Here is a 6,025-nt window from a genome sequence, read left to right on the forward strand (position 1 = left end):
TTAATCAAGACTTAATTTTGATCCGTTGATGCTCACTCTTCCTATCATTGTGAAACAGAATTCACCAAGCGTTGGACTGTTCATCCACTGATGTTAGGGATGCACGATATTGGATTTTTGCCAATATCCAATATGCCGATATATCGAAACCCCTTTTGGCCGATACCCATACCGATACCGATAATCACACGTTTTTTTTTCCATTGTAAAGAAAGCTACACACGTGGACAAAATTGTTGGTACCCCTCAGTTAAAGAAGGAAAAACCCACAATTCTCACTGAAATCACTTGAAACTCACAAAATTAACAGTAAATAAAAATTGATTGAAAATTAAATAATCAAAAACAGCCATTACTTTTGAATTGTTGGTTAACATAATTATTTAAAAAAACAAACTAATGAAACAGGCCTGGACAAAAATGATGGTACCTCTATAAAAGATTGAAAACTATTTGACCAGAGTGACATGATTAACTCAGGTGTGTCATTTAATTGACATCACAGGTGTTTCCAAACTCATAATCAGTCAGTCTGCCTATTTAAAGGGAAACAAGTAGTCCCCCTGCTGTTTGGTGAAAAGGTGTGTACCACACTGAACATGGACAACAGAAAGCGAAGGAGAGAATTGTCCCAGGACATCCGAAAAAAAATGATAGACAAACATCTTAAAGGTAAAGGCTATAAGACCATCTCTAAACAGCTTGAAGTTCCTGTGACAACAGTGGCTCATATTATTCAGAAGTTCAAGACCCACGGGACAGTAGCCAACCTCCCTGGACGTGGCCGCAAGAGGAAAATTGATGACAAATTGAAGAGACGGATCGTTCGAATTGTATCCAAAGAGCCCAGAGCAACCTCCAAAGAAATTAAAGGTGAACTCCAAGGCCAAGGTACATCAGTGTCAGATCGCACCATTCGTCGTTGTTTGAGCCAAAGTGGACTTCATGGGAGACGACCAAGGAGGACACCACTGCTGAAAAAAACTCATAAAAAAGCGAGACTGGAATTTGCAAAAATGCATGTTGACAAGCCACAAAGCTTCTGGGAGAATGTCCTTTGGACAGATGAGACCAAACTGGAGCTTTTTGGTAAGGCACATCAACTCTATGTTCATAGACTCAAAAACCAAGCATACGAAGAAAAGAACACTGTCCCTACGGTGAAACATGGAGGAGGCTCAGTAATGTTTTGGGGCTGCTTTGCTGCATCTGGCACAGGGTGTCTTGAAAGTGTGCAAGGTACGATGAAATCTGAAGACTATCAAGGCATTCTGGAGAGAAATGTGCTGCCTAGTGTCAGAAAGCTTGGTCTCAGTCGCAGGTCACGGGTCTTCCAACAGGACAACGATCCAAAACACACAGCCAAAAACACCCAAGAATGGCTGAGAGAAAAGCGTTGGACTATTCTAAAGTGGCCTTCTATGAGCCCAGATCTGAATCCCATTGAACATATGTGGAAGGAGCTGAAACATGTCATTTGGAGAAGACACCCATCAAACCTGAGACAACTGGAGCTGTTTGCTCATGAGGAGTGGGCCAAAATACCTGTTGACAGCTGCAGAACGCTCATTGACAAATACAGAAATCGTTTAATTGCAGTGATTGCCTCAAAAGGTTGTGCAACAAAATATTAAGTTATGGGTACCATCATTTTTGTCCAGCCCTATTTCATTAGTTTGTTTTTTTAAATAATTATGTTAATCAACAATTCAAAAGTGATGGCTGATTTTGATTATTTAATTTTCAATAAATTTTTATTTATTGTTACTTTTGTGAGTTTCAAGTGATTTCAGTGAGAATTGTGGGTTTTTCCTTCTTTAACTGAGGGGTACCAACAATTTTGTCCACGTGTGTAAGTCTCTCCTGTACTGGAATTTACATGTTACTCTTATTGTGACAGTCTGTTTGTTTAAGAAACACATGCAAAACAAGATAAAAAAATTTGATTTTACCATAAATAAGAAATGTATTATTTTTCAAACTCATGACATTCAGTATTGAAATACAGAAAAATAATTTCTTTGAATCACATGAACTGTAAAATGTACAATGCATTTTTAAACAAAAACCAAGCTGCATTTGACTATTTTAGAGCTACTGTAACAACCTGGTGACAGACAGAAAGAGAGCTCTGAAGTGCAAATAAATGAAGTGGTACATTTTATTTAAGGAGTTTATTTTTTCAGATGGGGAAAAAAAATAATTATCCTAACTGAACAACTGACTTGCAGGGTGCTTCCCTGGAATAATACTAACAAAGTGCTTGAACAAAAAACAAAAGTGCAAAAATTTAAATTTGCTAGCTCAGACCTAAAACGTCAGTCCATTTCAGTATAAGAAATGAGGATAAAGAACAAAAACCATTTCAGTTAGAGCTGATATGTTAGTTCTGACTGAAAGAAGACAAACTGAAAACAATTTCAAGCATTTTCTGTTAACAGCACTATAAAAAGCAAGTGACATAGTGATCTTTATGACCTAAAACATCAGTCCTTCAGTATCAGGACACGAAGAGAAATGAATGATTATGGAAAAAAAAATCCAACACATAAATCTGACGGAAAAAGAAATGATCCATCAGTTTTTAAAAAAATTACTTTTACAACCTTGGGATTGAGAAAGTGACCCCCTTAAGAATTTAATTCACAACTTGAACTTCAGTCTTTACCTTTTCAAGGCAAATTAGAGATGACTTCAGCTGACAGATAAGCTTGTCTTTAACTTTTTAGGAGCAAGGGAAGGTTTTTCTTCACAAAAATTAGCATCTCTGCTTTCCCACAATCTAGACGATTCCTCTTTTCATCTATCACATCAGAGGCAACACTAAATAGCCGCTCGCTGTCAACACTTGTGCTGGGCGCACACAGGTACTTGCGTGCTGCACGAGCGAGTGCAGGGAAACGGGACTGGTTGGTTTTCCAGTAGTCCAGTGGACTGTTGCTTCTGGAGACTGGGGCCTCAGACAGGTATGCATTTATCTACAAAGTAAAAGAACACAGAAATGTTATATTTTAGGTTTTTAAACCCTTCTCTCTAAGGCAATGACAGTACAATTACTGTTTTTTTAATCCATTCTCTATGGTGGTTCAGTATGGAACTTAACAAAGCTACGGTGAGAAACACTACAGGCTTTTCCTCAGACATTCCCAGACAGTTTTAAAGAAGGCAACAGCTGACAATGTGGAATAATAATCTGTACATTCACAGTACACATTTGTTTAATTTCTGCAGTCCAAAGATATTAAATACAAAATGAAAGTCTCTCATGAACTATGCTTTACAGTATGATTTTCTTTTTTGGCTTACCTGTGATGCTGTTTCGGTATTTGCCAACTCTCCATGTGTGCCACTCTCCTCCAGAATTTCTTCATACATGTCCAGCAGTGATCCTGTTCGGGTCTTCTTTTCAGGGGGGGCCTCTGTGCTGGTGTGTGCACTTCCTGTGCCATCATCCATTTTATCCAACTCAGTCAGCAACAGGTCACGGGCACTCCTCTTTTGATCCACGTCAAAGTACCGGTCTTTGTAACGGGCATCAAGCATTGTAGCTATGGCAAAAAGGGGCTCACTTTGCACACCATGGAAGCGGTCATTCACAGCTTTCAGGAAGGTCGCTTTTGCGGTCTGCACGCCTCTGTCGGTGTCAGTAGGTCTGCTCAGCAGGCGCCTCAGTGCCACTACCGCAGGGATCACATCAGCATCAGAGGCTTCTGCGGAACTTATCTCTCTGGTCAGTTGCTCAAAAGGTGCCAGAAGTGTGATCATATTTTCTAAAATCGCCCACTGATTTGCCGTCACAGTGGCCGGCAGCTCATAATCAGCAGCATATGCTCCTAATGCCCTCTTCTGCTCAACCAGACTTTGCATCATATAAAAGGTGGAATTCCATCTTGTTGCAACATCCTGTTGAAGCCGTTTTACCTGCATCCCGAGCTCCTTTTGTGCACCTTGCAGGCGGCTGCTTGCAACTTGAGAATGTTTGAAATGTCCGACAATTTTCCTCCTGACGGCAACAACATCCGTGACGCTGGGGACAGGGGACAGGACGCCTTCATGTACTGCGAGCTGCAGTGTGTGCGCCATGCACGGTAAACTTGGCACTCCGAACTTCATCATAGCTTTTGCCATGTTACGCACGTTGTCACGTAGCACTACATGCACCATCTCCTTGGATATATTCCATTTTTTTTAACATGCTGTCAAAGGCAGAAGCAATGGAAGCCGCTGTGTGAGAACCGGAGCACTCCTGTGAAGGAACAACGGCTTTTTTAAGAGTAAAATCCTTGTCTATCCACTGTGCTGTGAGACTCAACATGCTGACAGGACTTACACTCGATGTCCAAATATCCGAAGTGAAGCTAATGTGAGCAGCATTAGCGAGGAGCTTCTCTACGTGACTGGAGACGGAGCATTGCAGTTCAGGTAAGGCTACATCTGAGAAGAAACGCTGGCTAGGCATGGCGTAGCTCCAGATGCATCATTAGCCTGCGAAAGCCCGCATCTTCAACCACGTTGAATGGCTGGTTATCAAGAGCAATGAATTTTATTATTTTCTTGTTGGTCTCCTTTACCTTGGGGTGATCACTGTGAAATGCCTTAGCTTTATTGAATGACTGAAGGAGAGGCTGCATCGAGGTTTTCGCTGGTGCTGGCGCTTTTTCCTCCTTGCTTTGAAGAAACTCCCAGTGCAGTTAAGGATGACAGCTCTTGAGATGCACAATTAAATTGGTAGTGTTAAAGGAGTGTTGCTTTTCTCCTCCTCGCATCACTTGAGCTTTACAATAATTGCAAATTGCTAATTTCTTGTCTGTTCCTGACATCTGAAAATACCTCCACACAGCCGACATGTTGAGACTTGCTCTTGGCGCACTATGGATGTCACCGCGCGCGCCCAATTACTACGTCACCTTATCGGCTGTGCCTATCGGCAGAAATTTTCATATCTGCAGATACTGATAAACGGGTTTATCTGCAGATACCGATATTGTGCTGATAATATCGTGCATCCCTAACTGATGTTGTTGCAATAATAAACACAGGATGGCTAAGGACACTGGATTTACTACTGCAACAACATATCATCAGAAGGGTAAAACTAACCTGTCTCATCAGGGTCTAATCCCAACTCACGTTCCCTATTAGTGGGTGAACAATCCAACGCTTGGTGAATTCTGCTTCACAATGATACGGAGAGCTGAAATTCTATGGTGTCTGTAATTCCAAAATACTGGGACCTTTCTGCATGGAGTTTGCATGTTCTCCCTGTGCATGCGTGGGTTTTCTCCGGGTACTCCGGCTTCCTCCCACAGTCCAAAAATATGCTGAGGTTAATTGGTTACTCTAAATTGCCCGTTGGTGTGAATGTGAGTGTGATTGTGTGTCTGTATATGTAGCCCTGTGACAGACTCGTGACCTGTCCAGGGTGTCCTCTGCCTTCACCCGAGTCAGCTGGGATAGACTCCAGCACCCCCCACAACCCTAGTAAGGATAAAGCGGTGTATAGAGAATGGATGGATGGATGGACACATCGTTTATCCATGTGTACTCCTGACAGACAGCTGATCAGAATGATACTAAATATGCCAATAGTGGACCCTCCAGAAAAACGCGATTATGCGATTGCATGAATTCTCGCATTAATCACCAAAATGCCGCTGATTATGCGGAGGTCAATTATTTCCCAATAGGCCGCATAATCCCCGCAAAACAGCGCATAATTCCCGCAAGAATCTCACATTTCCACGAAAAAAAGAGAAATATGCGGGTCGTGCTTGATTTCACAATCTCCGCATAAAATGAGAAAACTATAATCAATATAAATGGAGTTGTGAGTGAGTTTTTATTACATCATCAGTTCGTGCATTCACACACACACACACACACACTAGAAGCACGAGCTGATGCGGAGCGCGGCGCCAGTGTTGCCAACTTAGCGACTTTCTCGCTAAATCTAGTGACTTTCCAAAGTGTCCTAGTGACTTTTTTTTTTGTCAAAAGCGACTAGCGACAAATCTAGCGACTTTTT

The sequence above is a fragment of the Acanthochromis polyacanthus genome, chromosome 9 (assembly GCF_021347895.1).
Source record: "Acanthochromis polyacanthus isolate Apoly-LR-REF ecotype Palm Island chromosome 9, KAUST_Apoly_ChrSc, whole genome shotgun sequence".
NCBI lineage: Eukaryota > Metazoa > Chordata > Actinopteri > Pomacentridae > Acanthochromis > Acanthochromis polyacanthus.